An 18,007-nucleotide genomic window follows, 5' to 3' on the forward strand; every position below is an offset into this window, starting at 1 on the left:
CAGTGAGAACGTTGTAGTTTGGTAGCTGCCATGTTCTCAAATTTAAGGACACTCTGGTGTTCTGTGAGTTAAAAGGAATAGAACCACTTTAGCTCACATAAGCTCATTAAATGTGTCAAGCGTATTGTCATCAAGCTTAAAATGCTCCCTAACTGCTTAGTTTGTAGTGATTCATGGTTTTCATCTGACAACTGCAGCATAAGTCTCGGCCGTGAATTATAGTCAGAAGTAGAGATGATTAAAATTAAAATTATTGTGAATGTAGTTGGCAACAGTGGCTATTGCCAACTCTGTCAACTTGTTGAGGCTTATAAACAGACATGCATCATATGTTTTTTTTTTTAAACTTACTGTACGACAAATCTGTTGCCGTGGTGACATTTACTGGCACACAGGACCTGTTGTAACACTCACTTTGGTATATGAGAAGAGTTCTGATTAAAAAACCTGGACTGCAGAGTAGGGAGTGGTTTTTATTATAACCAGATTTTCATGCCAGATGGATTCATTGAAATGGCTCGTTTCCCAGAATCACCTCCTCTCACAGAACCCCAACCTTCACCACATAACATAATGATAATAATAGTAATAATAATAATAATAGTAATAATGATCATAATAATCTATATTATGTCTCATCTTCCTGTGGACAGTTCACATCATAACAGGATTTTACTGATATTTTGTAATTGCACATAAAAAAGGGTCTATAAGTTGGTGTGAAAAACAAACCAATGTGATGAAACGCAATGGAAATATACTTTTTAAATTAACTTTATGTGCTTGAAGCATGGGACTTGTTTATCACTGAATCATCTGCTCCACTGTGTCCTTGCCTCTAATGGCTGTGACGTGTGCCTAAATGGATCATGGTAAGAGCTGAATAGGGAAACATGTATGAATGTGTGTTTACGTGTGACTTTGTAGTGTAAAGAGCTTTGTGGGCTCTCTGGGACTAGAAAATCACTATAATGCAGTCTACCATGAAACATTACATTTTAAGATGAAGACACATTATAAGCTGAGGGTGAGGTCAGGTTTAAGTTAAACTTAGGCAAGTAGTGGTTATGTTTAGATGATGACATAATTTTCAGGCAGTAAATATTTGCATATAAATATAAACCAACACTGTGTTGACTTGCACACAGATGGAAATGAAAAGACCGCTCCAATCAAAGCTCTCTCTTTGATACGGGACAAGATAAAGAGACTGAGAGAAGCAGAGGGAAGGGGATGGACATGAGAGATGAAGAACAGGTACTGCTCACTGTCAGGATAAGATTAGCATTTTGTCCCTGTTTTGTTTGAGTCCCAGCACTTTGTTGTGACTGTTTTTTATCATCTGATATGTCCAAAATTACCACCAGTAAGGTTCCCTTAAGCAAGGCATTTAACCCCTACCAGTGTGGTTGTAATTAAGGCTGATTTAAAATAATCATAGTATTGCCTGGTGATATAACACAGGTTACATATTTATTTTCATTCTGTCTCTATTTTCGGTGGGCCTAAAAACCCTAATCGGCCCACTGTGTTACTGTAAGTCCTTGTGGAGGGTGTTTGCAGACACATGACTGACAGGCTGTTCATTAACTGGAACAAACAGCCACAGCCAAATACCGGATCATCAACTGACTGCACAGTACAGAAATATCTACAATATAAATTATTGATATACAAAGATTAAAAAAATATATATGTATTCAAAATTAAAATTATATAAATCCTAACCCTACAGTATATGTAGCCACAGGTTTACAACCAGACAACATCTTGTTATCACAGCTGTCACCAGAGATGAAAGTAAAAACCGGTACTCTGTAGCACTAAAATATTCAGTTCCAGTACACAGTATCAGTGTCATTATGATCACATTTGCAACAAAAAACAACAACACACACACACACACACACACTGCCAGCGTTAGGTTGTTAGCTTGTAAATAATCCAGTGTGTTTGTTTGTTTGTTCACAGAACACACCTGTGTTGTTGGGTTTTTAATCCATGCTGAAGTGAACTCTGCTGCCATTTCATCTGTTACAGTCGTTGCTGAATGCCGGTCAACTTCTGCTCACTGGCTCATGTCAAGGACTTTTTTGCAAAACTTTAAAAATAAAATGAGAGACAAAATCATTTGTGATGTTTCATGATGTTTAGTTTCATTCCAATGACACTGACGGCAAACAAGCAAACTTACTTCCATGGGTTGTTCTGTAACTCCGGCATGATAACGTGAACATCTTTATACAAACAATGCTACGCTGGGTGTGTTTGGTTTATTTGTCCTGTCGGCATACTTTATATTCTACCCAAATCACATACTTAACGTTGTTATTTGCACTGAGAAAAGACGAATAAAAATGGTTCCACCAAAATCTCCCAAATTCTTGTGTTTCAGGGAATTTGAAACACTGAAGGTTGGGGTAGGAGTGTCTGGCTGTCAAAAAATTTAAACTGAAAAATCGACATAAAACTCCTTAAGAGCTCCTGTTGTAAACTTAATAAATTAAAGTTATGTGATGAATTGTTTTGGGTGATATCTGAGAGTTCTCAGAACAACTGCGTGTTTGTGACATATTTCTCACGCACTTTCGTAGACTTGGCAATAACTGGCTCATTATGGCCTTGAAAGTACACAGCGTAGATATTGTAGCTTCACTAACCACATGCCAGTATATGTTGGCGCTAGTTTTTCTCATTCTAGTTTTATGTCAAGCCCTTTTTTTTCTTTGCTCTATCAAAGAAATCTCCCCACAGAGATCATTATATAGGCTCGTACAAGAAAACACAGATATAAAGAAAGCAAAGCAAATGCAGAACAAATAAGAGTTTCTCTTGTGGGTGTCACAGGTCTGCTGTTCTGATTCTGGAAACAGCAAGGGTTTGATTGTCAAACCAGGAAAAAGAACGAGGATTTTCAGAGGCTGTTGTTTTTAAAGATATCTCACAAAGATAGGAAAAAATAACATGTTTTTTTAAGTTATACAACAGTAATGAGTGTCTTTATGTACAAAGGGCTGAGGAGCATTGTAAAGATACATTGGATCAGTAACTCAGCTGCAGTGGAAGCGGGTGACTGACAAAACACAAAGCCTTTTGTTAATAACACAAACATCGGATTTTCTCTTGGAGAGACATCAGCAGAGGATCATTTAGCATATTGTGTAATCTTCCCAAAACATCCACATCATTTTATCCTTTCTATTAATTTGAAAGTCACTTGGCTGACTTTCAAGCAACTGGGTGGATTTTAGTGCCGTTCAGTGCAATTGATCCGCTCAAAAAGCAGGCATGCTGTTCCTGAGTGCTGCCTAATGATTCTGATAATAACAGACAGCGAGGGGGGGGGAATTAACTCTAAAATAAAGCAGCTCTTAGAGGAAGAAATATGTTGTGTGGGTTCATAGAACAACAGTCTTTGGTTGTCTTTCTAATGTAAGTTTACACCAAACCACAGCAGAGGGACTTCTTGTTAATCACGCTTCAATTTACAAGCTACGGTTTGGGAGGAAAAGGCTTTTAGGGTCCTCTTCTAAATACCTTTCATCACGGTTAATTTTATAATGTGGATTGTTTTCGTATTAAAAGAACTTCTTGTGAAATTTTCTGTGCGTCTGAACATGGTTTCTTTTCGGGAGCAAGTGGTGGTCACTTGACAACCTCCGCCATCCTGTCTTGATCCTGCCCCTTTCTGGATCCTGTGTTTTGTTGAATATGTGAAAGGCTTTTGACTTGTTTGTTTTGTGGGTCCTTCGTTGGACTTTTGGGTTTATGGATTTTAGCCTTGTTATCTTTCTTGTGCTATGACTGTCAGCCTGGCTACAGTGCTGAAGAGGAACCTGGGGTTGTTCTTATTTTCTTCTATTAATCATAAATATTGGAGGTTCTGGAATTTCTGAGTGCTTTCTTATAATTGAACAGACTATCTTCTCAGGCTAGGTAAAATCATATTGACTGGTGGAATGCCACTTCCTCTCCAGCTTCCGTGATGTCTGTTTTAAAGTACTAATTGAGAATTATACCATGGAGCTAATCTCCTCTGATTTACTTTTTTGATTTTCTACAGGGTTGTTTGTAATGAGGCTGCTGTACTATTAACAAAGTTATGAACTAGTGTGGGAGTGGGTGGCAAGCTTAGACTGTCAGAGTGCTCCTAAAGTATCTAGAGGAGAAAATGAAGGCAAAAGCTAAATCTGTGTTTACTCTCTCACACTATCCCTGGAAAAAAAGTAAAAAAGTAAAGTTGAAATAAAACATACCTTCCCTTTGTTTTACTGCATTCCTGCATTAACACTGTTGAGTTTGAGTTTCACGGATTTATTGAATCTAGCATCAAAGCTTCTTTCCATTGTGAACCCCGACTACACAGTAGGTTTGCTTGAAAAGCTCAGTGTGAGATCATGAAATAAGTTATCAGTAATACAAAGAAAGAAATATAGCCTCCAGGCCAGATCAGCACTGTCTTCCACAGAACAAATCAACTTGTTACAGGAATTTTTTAGAAATCCTGTGTTATTTTCTACTGAAGATTTGCTTTTTTCCAAAATATCACGGATAAAAGGGAAAATAAATGAAGTAAAAATGTCTAATACAAAAGATTCAATACTCTATATAGGACTTAATGTCTCACATTAACACATTTTTTGCAGTGCAAGGTTTTCTGTGGGAATGCAAGATCGCCTCCTCCACTGGTCATACAACCACTCTATGCTCAACATCTCCAATCAGCACTCATAACATGAATATCCATGTTTTTCTCTCTTTTGTCAGAAATCTACCATCACGCCCTTGTCATTCATTTGTCCCTGTTTAAAGCATCTGCCCAAGGTCAGATACACAATTGACCCTCCACAAGTACACAATGAGCTGTTCGGTGAATAAGAGGCATTCGAAGGCCTGACAACAAGTGCAGTCTCAAGGGTCAGATGATGTTTTATTCAGTGTTGGCTATTGAAAAACTTACGACACAAGGACGATTTTTTTTCTGCTGCTTGATTAAAATGTGTTTGCCATGGCTTATCTGTGCAGATTTATGCCACAACAGGCTACTGAATTCTAATTTCACACTTTTTGTTAAACTTATTGTAAAACAGGCAGAACATTTAAAATAGTTATATTGCACCCAAGTCGTGTGTGTGCTGCTCAAGGGATTCATTTCAACACTAACAATCCGGATCCACTCTACCACATAGTTTAGGTTTAGTTAGATCTTAGACCCCACAGTAGACACGGACAAGAAGTTGTAGGTAAGAGTTAAGTTTATTTCACAGAGATATGAAGCAGGCTGGAGTGGCAGGGTGCTGGCTGGCTAGTAGGTCCAGGGCGGAAACGAGGAAGCGGCATCAGCGGCAAGGCACACGAAGGTCTGGGTAGAAGTAAAACAAAGAGATTAGCATACATCCAAAAATGCAGGAGTAGAGAAGCTAGCGACGCAACAACTACAGAGAGTACGGAATAATCCGGCGCTGGAGTGATGAGCGAGCCAGGCATATATGGAGGAGGTGATGATATGATTAGAATCCGGTGTGCCTCGTCTGCTGTCGCCAGGAGCCAAACCACACCCCCTGACACACACAACACGTAGGAGGAACACAACAGAGAAGGAGGAGAACAACAACAACAACCCACAACAAACAATCCTCACAATAACTTGACCATCAGTACAACATTTAATGAATTATATTACCTGTCAGTTTAAAAGCATATAAATAAACAACTGTACACAAACAAATATTATTTATCCAGCAATCCACCCACTGTGTATGTTTTGGGGGTTATTTTATTACATCCACCAAGGAGGTTTTGTTTTTAATCCTTGTTTATTGGAGGGTTACAGCTTGGTTAAATTTAAGGTTGCTGTTGGGCCTTGGTGGAGGTATGAGCTCTACTGCTATTCCAGTTGTACTATGTGATGCTTGTTGGTTGCTGAAACCCCAATTTCCAAAATATGTAAAGATCAACTCAGTATCTTCAGTGGTAGCTATGGTCTCGGTCATAAAACACTGATCTTACTTAACCAGGCTGATTTAGAGATTTCTGTTCTGCCTTATTCATTAGCAGCAGTCTTTTATGTTTGTCTTTTGAAACATTACTGTGACGGAGCGGCTCCATCACCGACCGCCAGCGGTATTCACACGCGCACACAGTCACACACACACACCGCAGCCACACACACGCCAACAAACATTTCAACTCTTCCTGTTAAAGTTCCTAGTTGATCACGATCTAACCATCATCTCCTCCGTTTAGCGCTGGGCCGACCGAGGGTGCACACTCGTTCAGCTCCGCATCTGGGGTACACACACACACACACACACACACACACACACACACACACACACACACACACACACACACACACACACACACACACACACACACACACACACACACACACACACACACACACACACACACACACACACACACACACACACACACACACACACACACACACACACACACACACACACACACACACACCTACCAGCAGCTAGGGAAGCAGCGCATTCAGCACGCTGGCAGCGTAAAGCTGGATGGGACAACACGGACACAACTTCCTGTTGGTTAAATAGCTTCCGGTTGTTTTGGGGCTTAAGATAATTAACAAGAGTTGTACTGTTTATGGTTGATACCGTTTTGTATATGAAAGTCATTTGATTTGTTTAAAGATGTTTGATTTGGTGACATGTAAATAGATCATTGTAAACGCTTATGTTTTGGTTCAAGCACTGTATTTGCAGATAAATGTGTTTGAATTGGTAATTAAGCCCGATGGGAGGGGCTAAAGGTTTAAAAGGGCAGCTTCAAGCCTTTGAGGCTGAGTCTGGAACAAGTTACAGAGAGGGTAACGTGGGAGCTCATGAGAGCAGTAGACAAGAGGTTTTCCTGTTGATTCGATTTGATTTGATTTAAACGTATTTGCTTTGTTTTGAATAATTCTTGTTAATGTCCACGTCAGCATTTTTGGAGCCGGCTGAAATAATTTGAAACAACACTTTTCGACTACGCCTGTGTTTGCACACTCTTTTGAGGAGTTTTTAAGAGAGACCCCGCCACATATGGTGGCAGTGGTGGGATGGCTAGTCGGACAACTAGTAAGACAGCGCACTGGGCTACGTTCACAGCGACGGGAGCAACAGGAGGAGCTGACAGCAGCCGGTGTGGATCGAGCCTGGGAGACAGTGGCGTCATCCTCAACAGAAGCAGAAGAAGAGGACAACACCTCCAAGATCTTCCCTGCAGCTTCCAAAACCTCAGCATCGACAGAGGGCGAACTAGTGACACTGATGAGGGATTTCTTGGAAACACAGCTAAGGAGAGAGGAAGGTCCGATGAATGAGATCAGAGGGTTGAGGGTCTCACTGCAAGTACCGCAACCTTTCAGTAGGCCCGATCGCAGTACAACCCAAACGCTAAACAGTCCCAGATTTGACCTGCCAACACCAGCACCCTGGCGTTATCAGGAGGACCCGCGGGAGGCACCCTTCCTCCATGACTCCCTCAGCAGGTCAGACCACTCCAGACTAGAGTGGAGACATTTTTCTGAACCAAAAATCCCACAATATCAAATGGGTGAGGACATTGAGAACTTTTTGTTACGGTTTGAACGTATTGCCAAAACATGGAAATGGCCAGAGAATGAGTGGGCATGTCGACTAGTTCCTCTGTTACCGGGGAAGGCACTGGAGGCCTACACTGCGATGGATGAGGATAAAGCCCACTGCTATCCTGACCTCAAAGCAGCATTGCTGCTGAAGTTTGACATTTCACCAGAGACTTACCGGCAGCAGTTCAGGTCAATGTCTCTGCCCTGTGCCGAGAACCCAACAGAGACCTACCACCGCCTGAAGGGTCTCTATCGACACTGGATTCGACCTGAACAGCTAACCAAGGAGCAGATGGGGGAGGCCATCATCCTAGAGCAGCTACTTCGTGTACTTCCTTTTGAGGTGAGGACCTGGGTGAAGGAGCACGAGCCAGTGGAGGGACTTGCAGCTGCCAAACTGGCTCTTCAGTACATCAATGCCCGGAGTGGAGGATCCGCAACACGGCCCACGAGTGCAGCACCCCGTCTACTGGTCCAGCCACCGCATCCCAGGTTTACAAGAAGAGAGACTGACCAGGTGTTCCGAGGTAACACCAGCACTGCAGCAAACCAACGGCCATCTGGTAAGGACTTTGTGTGTTTCTATTGCCAGCAGCCAGGCCACAAAGCTTCTGTGTGTCCCATACGCAGAGCTAAGGTCACAGGCGCTCGCTATGCACCCCGGCCTGAGTTTGACCCCACGGTAGAGAGAGAAGCTAGAGTTCAACGTTATAAAACTGTGACTGTCAATGGGCAGGAAGTCACTGCTCTGTTGGATATGGGGAGCTTCATCTCTCTGGTCAAACGCAGCCTAGTACCTGTCGGAACTGTGGATTACAGTAGGCAAACAGACATTTTATGTGTTCATGGGGACACGCATCCCTATCCTAAAGCAGATTTAACTGTCATTATTGATGATCAGCCTTATCTACTGACGGTTGGTGTGGTAGAAAATCTACCAGTAGATGCCATTCTGGGATGGGACTTACCGGTTCTCCTGGACTTATTACAGGACAATGAACTTTCAAAGGAATGTGACTCTGGGGATGATGAGGGGGGGAATGATGTGAGTGTTACTTCCTCTGTGATTACTCGAGCCCAGGCGAAAGCCAGTGTCCAACCACTCCCAGACCTTGACAGTAGTCTGTGTGAAGGTGGCACCAAGGGGCCTAGAAAATCCCGTCGCCAAACGACGCTTTGAGAAACGGCTCCAGCCAATGGAACCAGAAATTAAGAATGTGCTGAGTTATAAACTGTGGGATGTGCCTAAGAATATTGCGGTTCATCAAAAACAAGATGCAACACTGAAACCATTATTTGCTAGGGTGGTGGAAAAGTCAACTGTAAACTGTGTGGGTAAACAAATGTTCATTGTGGATACAGGTTTGTTGTATGCGCTGGAGGATAACCATAGACGTCTGGTAATGCCAGTTAGTTGTATTCCACTTATTCTGCACCTGGCACATACACTTCCATGGGCTGGACACCTCGGTCGCCACAAGACGTATTTACGTATCAGTTCCCGGTTTTACTGGCCATCAATGTACACAGACACTCAGAAACGTTGTGCCACATGTCCAGCCTGTCAGAGAACATGCCCAAGCCGGACATCTGATCGAGCTTTTCTGCGGCCACTGCCTGTGATAACCACTCCTTTCCGCAAAATTGCCATGGATATTGTGGGGCCCCTGGTAAAAAGCAGTTGGGGCCATCAATACATATTAGTAGGTGTGACTATGCCAGCAGGTTCCCAGAGGCTTTTCCCCTGCGCACTATTACTGCTCCAGCAGTCCTGCATGTGCTTGTACAACTGTTTTCCGGGGTTGGAATCCCAGACGAAATCTTGACCGACCAGGGGACTAACTTCACCTCCAGGCTGATGCAGCTCTTCCATAAACAGCTAGGCATCTCTGCAATTAAGACCACACCCTACCATCCACAGACAGATGGCCTGGTGGAAAGGTTCATTCAGACACTGAAGAGGATGCTCCAGAAGTTTGTTAATGACACTGGCAGGGACTGGGACCGATGGCTGCCATTCCTACTTTTTGCCTATCGAGAAGTTTCCCAGGCTTCAACCGGTTTCTCCCCATTTGAGTTACTGTATGGCTGGGACGTACAGGGCCCATCGGACCTGCTACGGAAAGGCTGGGAGGCCCCTTCCTCCACTTCAAGTGACAGAGGGGTGGTGCAGTTTGTGCTTGAAATGAGGGAAAGATTGGCACGATACCAGGAGGAGGCTGAAGTTAATCTGCGGGAGGCTCAAAAGAGCCAAAAGACATGGGACGACCAACAGGCTCGACACCGGGAGTTCCAGCCTGGGCAAAAGGTTCTGCTGTTACTTCCATCCTCAACCAGCAAGCTGTTGGCAAAGTGGCAAGGCCCGTACACCATCACCCGGAAGATGGGACCGGTCATCTATGAGGTTCACCAATCGCGAAAAGAAAAAGTCAAAGCAGAGGTATCATGTGAACCTACTGAAAGAGTGGAAGCAACGTCCAGTCCAGGCTCCGGTTCTATTGGTAAGAGAGGTGGACATGGAGGAGGAAGAAGAGATGGGTCCGGAAGTCCTGACTGACACCACCAGGCCTTCACTGGCACATCTTCCAGGACCGTATATAACACAGCTCCTTCAGGTTTTCAAAAAAGTTTCTTCCCTTTTTGCTGCTGGCCCCGGAAGGACCCGCTTGGTGGAACATGTCATCCGTTTAAAGAATGGAAGGCCAATTCGCCAGCGTCCCTACCGTGTCCCTCAACAATTAGGGCATAAACTGCAGCAGGAGGTGGCGGAGATGCTAAAACTCGGAGTGATTGAGCCGTCCCACTCAGAGTGGTGCAGTCCAGTGGTGATTGTGTTCAAGAAGGATGGGTCTCTACGCATATGTATTGATTTCAGGAAACTCAACTCCATATCAGAGTTTGACGCCTACCCCATGCCGAGGATTGATGACTTGCTGGAGAAGGTCGGGTCGGCTAAATACATCACCACTCTGGACCTGTGCAAGGGATACTGGCAGGTGCCACTGGAAGAGGCCAGTCGTCCATATACGGCGTTCAGAACATCAACTGGATTTTTCCAGTTCACCGTAATGCCGTTTGGTCTGCATGAAGCACCAGCCACCTACCAGAGACTGATGGACAGAGTGCTCCAAGGTTGTGATTACTGCAGCTCTGCTTACCTGGATGATGTGGTCATTTTCAGCAACACCTGGGAGGAGCATCTGCGTCACCTGTTGCTGGTTCTTGGGAGAATCAAACAGGCAGGGCTGACCATCAATCCCGCCAAGTGTAACTGGGCACAAGAGGAGACACGATATCTAGGATACCAACTGGGAAGAGGCGCGGTGCGGCCACAGGTTGATAAGGTGGAAGCTATCCGCAACTGCACTCGGCTCCATCACTGACGTCACACACACGCACCGCAGCCACACACACGCCAACAAACATTTCAACTCTTCCTGTTAAAGTTCCTAGTTGATCACGATCTAACCATCATCTCCTCTGTTTAGCGCTGGGCCGACCGAGGGTGCACACTCGTTCAGCTCCGCGTCTGGCTTACACACACACACACACTTACCAGCAGTTAGGGAAGCATCGCATTCAGCTCGCTGGCAGCGTAAAGCTGGATGGGACAACACGGACACAGCTTCCGGTTGTTTTTGGGCTTAAGACAATTAACAAGAGTTGTACTGTTTATGGTTGACACCATAATTGTAATTGTAAACGCTTATGTTTTGGTTCAAGCACTGTATTTGCAGATAAATGTGTTTGAATTGGTAATTAAGCCCGATGGGAGGGGCTAAAGGTTTAAAAGGGCAGCTTCAAGCCTTTGAGGCTGAGTCTGGAACAAGTTACAGAGAGGGTAACGTGGGAGCTCATGAGAGCAGTAGACAAGAGGTTTTCCTGTTGATTCGAGTTGATTTGATTTAAAAGTATTTTCTTTGTTTTGAGTAATTCTTGTTAATGTCCACGTCAGCATTTTTGGAGCCGGCTGAAATAAATTTGAAACAACACTTTTCAACTACGCCTGTGTTTGCACACTCTTTTGAGGAGTTTTTAAGAGAGACCCCGCCACAATTACATGAAAGATTAGTTTTACTACCTTCAAACTCACAGTTACTTGTGAAAAGCACCAATTTTTAAATGTATCTTTGCAGTTAGGCAAAATAAAACCTTGGTCAAGTAAAGTACATGCCAGCAACACTACTCCTTCTTGCCAGTTTACCACTGATTGACAGGTTGAGCAAGTAAAAAGTCAGGAACACTTTGTCAAGATTTACCCATTTATTGCACAAATGGAAATAAGTTCAGCTTGGCGTGGATGGCTCCACTCTTTGGATGTTTAGTGGATTAGCCAAGCAGCATGCTAATATAAAACAGGGCAAATGTGAAGAACCCCCGAGTGGGCATAGCAGGCAAGATACATTTGTTCAAGATGAATACCATTTACCACAACCATGTTTGGACTCAGTGCTAAAAGTTGGAGGCTGGGGTGGTGGAGGAAAGCTGCCGGCATGAGGGCGTGAGGTTCAGTTTAGCTGAGCAGGGATCAATGAGGAGGAGGTCGTATATTAAGCTTTGGTGGGAGAATGGGCTGTGATTGGTGAGTGACTGACGAGAAACTATAAACCTATCAGTAGCTGACAGCTTATGACAGCAGAGGCCTGTTTCAGGTAGCTGGTTTAACATACTCTGAGTTTAATCCTGCGCTCTGAGTTGGTTGACTCAGAGTTCAGGGTTGAAAAGCAACTCTGGGTTTTCGGTTTCAGAACAGGTGATCAGCGTTGGCTTAATCAACTCTGAGTGTGTTCACGCTGGGTTGGGGGCGTGCCTGTTGACTATAAAGAGCCATCATCAATGGATCTCTGATAACATGATCAAACATGGACCAAAAACGTAGATCCAGTTACTTTTCACCCACGGAATTGGAAATATTAATGCACGCATATGCCGAGCAGGTACCCATTTTCACCAAAAAAAGTAATACCGCCGCGGCAGCGAGAGCGCGAGAGAGAGCTTGGCAGGAAATAGCCGAACAAGTCAATGCGTGAGTAAAATAAAATAGTAAAATAAAATAAGAGGAAAGTTTAATATCTTCCACTTATTCAATATGTAAATTGTGTGTGTGTGTGTGTGTCAATTTACACAGGAACAACCCGAGTTGCCCCAAGAGGACTTGGCAGCAAATGAAAATGAAGTACAAAAATATAGTTCAAACAGGTAAACTAATGTTTAATTGAAATCAAATCAATTGTGCTGTTTTGCCTGCTCTACCTAATTTAACAGCTATATTCAACATGTGATGGGTCTATATTTAAGCAGTAAATGTAAGTAGTACATTTCTCAGCCACCCCAACACTGCCAATATTTAATAGGATTTAGATATATTAGAAGGCTACTCCTAGGCAAAATGCATTATATGTATTTATGTATGTATGTATGTATGTATGTATGTATGTATGTGTATATACATATATATGTGTCTTCAAAATAGCGCTTACTGAATATTAGGGTAACATTTTCCTCCATGTTAGCAAATCGAAAAAAAGCAGAGGCCCGGAAGACTGGAGGGGGTCCACCACCTGCAGCCCTCACAGAGGCTGAGGAGATGGCCCTCAGCCAACAGAGTATGCGTCCTGTGGCTGAGGGCATCCCTGGAGGGAGCTCCTCTGATCCCCCCACCCCCCAGGATAGAAGTGCCTTTATCAGAGGTTGGTTATTCAAAATAATTAAATATGTACATGCAACCCAGCGCGTTGCAAATTAGATGGGGCAATATTCTGGCTCAAGTAATAATTTCACTGTCTAATCATCTTCTTCCAGTTACTGATGGCGTCATCGCCCTACTGGAACCAGTTGCCCTCACCAACCTCCATGCAATTGTAACAATTCTTCACCTTCCACAGATTATTAATAATGTCTTGATAATTGCTGAACACAACTGTTAATGTCATTACAGGAAGATGATGGAGAAACATTGTCTGCAGCATTTGACAGGGAAGAGGAAAGGCCTATTGAGGTTAACACCTTTTAAAATTAACATCTAAAAGTTGATGATAGCGTTGTACAGTTTAAAACTGACATCTTCTTTCTCTCAAACAGGATGAAATCGAATTCAATGAGAGGCCATCCACTTCTAGCTCTACTTCACAGCTTACCTCTGTAAGATTCTCCCTGGAATTATAATGAAACGCTGTACTTGGCACTGTAAAATCCAATGTCATCTTTTGCATTCCTATAGCTTCCAGTCAAAGAGCTCTATAAAATCTATCTGGGAAAACAAATAAACAAAGCAGACTTGGAAATGGACCACATTAGGCAAAAGATGCAAAAGGATGCTTTGGAGATCCAAATTTTGGAACATAAGTTAAAGGTGGGTGAGGTACAAACTGGGATACTGTTTCCTGCTCCAAAAACATACCCAATATGAATGATCTTTTTTTTTTTTGTGCTTTCAGGAAATAAAGAAATCCTCATAAAAAGTAGATTGTCTTTATTAGAACACGGGCTGTGGTGGGACAAGTTATTTTGTTGAACAGTGTCACCCCCTACCAGAGGCTGGGTCTGTCACACGAGTTTACTATCATACAGGAAGGCGAAAGAATGCCAAAGAAAACATTTCGGAAATAATAAAATACATTTAACTACATAGAAAACTCAAACAAAATGATTTTGGCAGAGTCTTTCTCTAACCACCCTTCCGTCCTGTGGATCCATGGCATGGTTTGGGTTTATGTGCTGCTCATCTGCAAATGCAGGTGGGCAATTTTCCCCTCTCAAAATCGCGATGTTGTGTAGAACCACACATGCAATTATTATGTCACATGCCCTTTCTGGTGTGACTCGCAGCATTTGGAGGCACTGGAATCTTGCCTTCAGGATCCCGAACGTGTTTTCGACCCTGGCTCTCGTCCTCATATGCGCCAGGTTGTAGCGCTGCTGTGGTCCTGGCACGGGATCGGCATACGGGGTCAGAAGGCAAGGCTGGCAGGGGTACCCTCTGTCACCTAAAACATGACCGTCGAACTCTCCTACGATACAGGTGAAATATTAATCATCTGAACAAATATGGATTCTAAATCCTTCAAATATAGGCTTAACTCACCACGGGCAAAGCGAGTGCTCAGATTAGACTCCCGAAATATGCGTGCGTCATGCACAGACCCCGGCCACTTTGCCTCCACTTGGGTGATGATATTTCTGGCATCACATACAACCTTCAAATTGCAGAGGAGTATAATTAGATACAGAGGCTGTTTTGTTAAGTATCTTTAATTTAAAATGCTGAAGGTCTAGGCCTTCACCTGTACCTGCACATTGATGCTGTGGAAGGACTTCCTATTAACATAGTCTCCTTCATTCACTGAAGGAGCTTTAATAGGAATATGAGTTCCATCGATGCACCCGATGACACCCGGAAAATCTAGAACATTACAAATTAATTAATTTAATTAAATTGTGCACATTATTTATTACATTAAAACGTTCCAAGAAACAAATAGGCTACATTGTTGCTACTGTTACCTGCAATTCTGTAGAACTCTTCCTTGATTGTTCGTATAGGTCGGTTTCTTGGAAACATCACAAACGTGTAAAGAAAACGTTTCAGTGCCAAAGTCACATTTCTGACAGACCGACACATGGTTGCCTTTGAAATGTGCTCGGCGTCACCGACGTTGTAAAGAAAGCTGCCGTTTGCAAAAAAACACAAATAATTTGTATTGAACTTAAAGCATGCCCCCGGTGCGTTTGACAGTTAACATGGGGGCTGAGAAGGTGGTCTAAATAAATGATAGATTGCGCTGAAAAACGATAGCGCTCGTGAAGAAAATTATCAGGAAAAGAAAGTATATCCAACCGGGGTCTTAATAATCGTTCCTCACGGAGATTCCTTCTGAGGATCGCAGCCTCTACGTCCACGGGCTCTCGTAGAAAAGGACATGCCATTTCTAACACTTCCTTCTGTCGGAGAGCTGCCTTCAGCCTTGTAGACAACAAACTCAGAGTAGGTCTAACCACCTCCCGAGCAGGTTAGGTCCACGGCGTATGTTGCCGCAGCAACTAACTCTCGGTTGCGCTGAACCTGCTACCTGAAACGGAAAACCCAGAGTTTCCACTAACTCAGAGCGAACAAACTCGGGGTTGCCTCAAAACCAGCTACCTGAAACAGGCCTCTGGGCACATAACTCCGTATCCTGCATGAACTAACGCAATCCTTCATTTAAAGAAGCTGCTAGCACACATGGATTTAATTGAGACACATTGTGCTTTATTAGTTGTGTTTTGTACCGTTTTTTCTGAAGAGACAGGAGCTAAAACCAAGTTTCAGAGGCTGACAAGAGGAGCTGTAGCAATGGACAGTATATAAGGGTAATGTATCTACTTTAAACAATCTAGGATTTAAAGCATTCACTTATGTTTTGTCAGGAAGGAAATGTATTTCTCAGTCGTAAGTACACACACAATGTATTTTGGTATGAAACACTGTATGTCAACATAAGTTGTTTATGACAAAGTAGGAACTGTGGGATCAGTATTGGAGATAAAAGTCTGATTGAAGCATCCCTGCTCCACTGTGTGTTTTTCTCAGATTGTGAAGTTACTGGATCAGAAGTGATTACTGATTGTATCACGCCCTACACTACATTGAATAGGTTCTATTCCGCTTTGCAGTTTGCATTCCTAGTGTTGAACTACTTTCATCCTTTCAAACCAAAATAGATTCAGAACCTATCAATTTGTTTTACATCCACAACCATAAATACAAGTAGTTCAGGAGCAGATAGTGACAACATCAATTTGCATGTGATATTTTAGAAGTTGGAGAGGAAGGAGGTAACAGTGAAAAAAACACCTGCAGCTGATTAAAGCGATCCATTACCTTGCTATTGCTTTTCACTGTTTTTGTGCATTGTGCAACTCATTTATTGGGTGGCACAGAAGCTCCAAGAATCCTGAATGGAACCAGTTCAGGAACCAGAGCTAACATGGTGTAAAAGAAGAATCGCTGTCACAAGATTGGGAGTCTAGCTAGATGTATGATGGTAATTAGAGCTTTGGTGATGTGTTCTTAATAAAATAGGTCCACTGCCTCCCATGATGATTGCCTACAGGGATAATAAGTATTAAAGTGTTAGCCTTTTCCTAATTGTATTATTTCCAATGTATTGCCCCCCCCCCTTCCCCTCCCCTCCTTTGCCATCCCTTCCCCCTCCTGCGCTCCTTCCTTTTTTTCTCCCCCAAATGAGATGGGGTGATTGACTCCTTCATTACATGAATGCTATCAAGGGAGTGGTTAATGAGAACGGATAAAACTCTCCCTATCAGTGAGCTGACCCATTATCGTCCCTTATTGTGGCTAAATCTCATTTGACTGTTTTAATTAAACAGTGCTGGCTAAGTAAAAGGCCGCCTTGCATTCAGCGCGGCTGAACCCGGGGCAGCGAAGAAGTAATCATTTGGCACAGGTAACTTTTAATCATCCTTCCAACGCAACATGGGACTCACCCTCTGCTGTGATATGTAGGCAGCTTATTAGAGGCCCCCTTTTGTTGGCTGCCCCCAATTGCTCTTTTTGAAGAACACAGGAAGAAAAAAAACTCACATTTCCCAGCTTGCTGTATGGTGTGGCATCAAAAAGAGAGGGGGAATAAAAGGTGAGCAAGAGTCAAAAAAAAGGAGAAGAGAGGAGCTCAGCGAAGCAGAGAAGCAAACCAAGCTTTAATCACCCCCTCACACACCTAAAACTTTTATAACAAATGCACCTCCGCTGTGCTGGAAACTGTCTGACTGTAAGTAAAGTTTTTCTGGTGTGCTGTGCACTCATCCTTGGAGGACGGAAAGTTCTCCTGTTAAGAAAAGACGGAAGAAAGAAAACATTGATTTCAAGGTACAGAATTTCAAAGAGAGGACAGGAGAGTAAGAAAAGGGGAAAAACAGAGGAGGAGGAAAACTATTAGAGACAGGAGAAATAGAGGAGGAACAAAACTTATGTGAGGGAGCAAGCGAGATAGGAAGGAAATCTCTCTCTCTCTCTCCGTCATGGCCTGGTAGTGCAAGCTGCCTGGCTGGCATGAACACAGCCCAGGGGGGACAGGGAATCTCTCCGAACGACACCAAAGCCAGAGAGCTACGACTGGGGATGAAGCCGCTCGCATCACACAGCCGCCCGCTGCTCTGAATCAAGAGCTGCAAAAAGCGGGAAAAACAGCTTTGATCTGCCCTCTCTTTATCTCCATCTTCTCCACTCGTCTGTGACTCTCTCCGTCCTTCCGCCTCTTTAATGCTGTCTTCAAGATCAGCCTATTCTGTTGCTCTCAATCTTGCGCCATAAAACTTTTCTCAACATGATATCAACATACAAGCACCCATTGTTCCAATGTGTGTTCTTAGTGCATACATTTAACGCTGCATACATGAGCT

The 18,007-nt window shown here is 43.3% G+C and overlaps 1 pseudogene; it reads right to left on the reverse strand.

Moving 5' to 3' along the window:
* Nucleotides 1-14,061: 14,061 nt before the first annotated feature.
* LOC133005795 (putative nuclease HARBI1) lies at nucleotides 14,062-15,532 on the reverse strand (annotated as a pseudogene).
* Between the last annotated feature and the right edge of the window lie 2,475 nt (nucleotides 15,533-18,007).

The sequence above is a fragment of the Limanda limanda genome, chromosome 7 (genome assembly GCF_963576545.1).
Source record: "Limanda limanda chromosome 7, fLimLim1.1, whole genome shotgun sequence".
In the NCBI taxonomy this organism is placed as follows: domain Eukaryota; kingdom Metazoa; phylum Chordata; class Actinopteri; order Pleuronectiformes; family Pleuronectidae; genus Limanda; species Limanda limanda.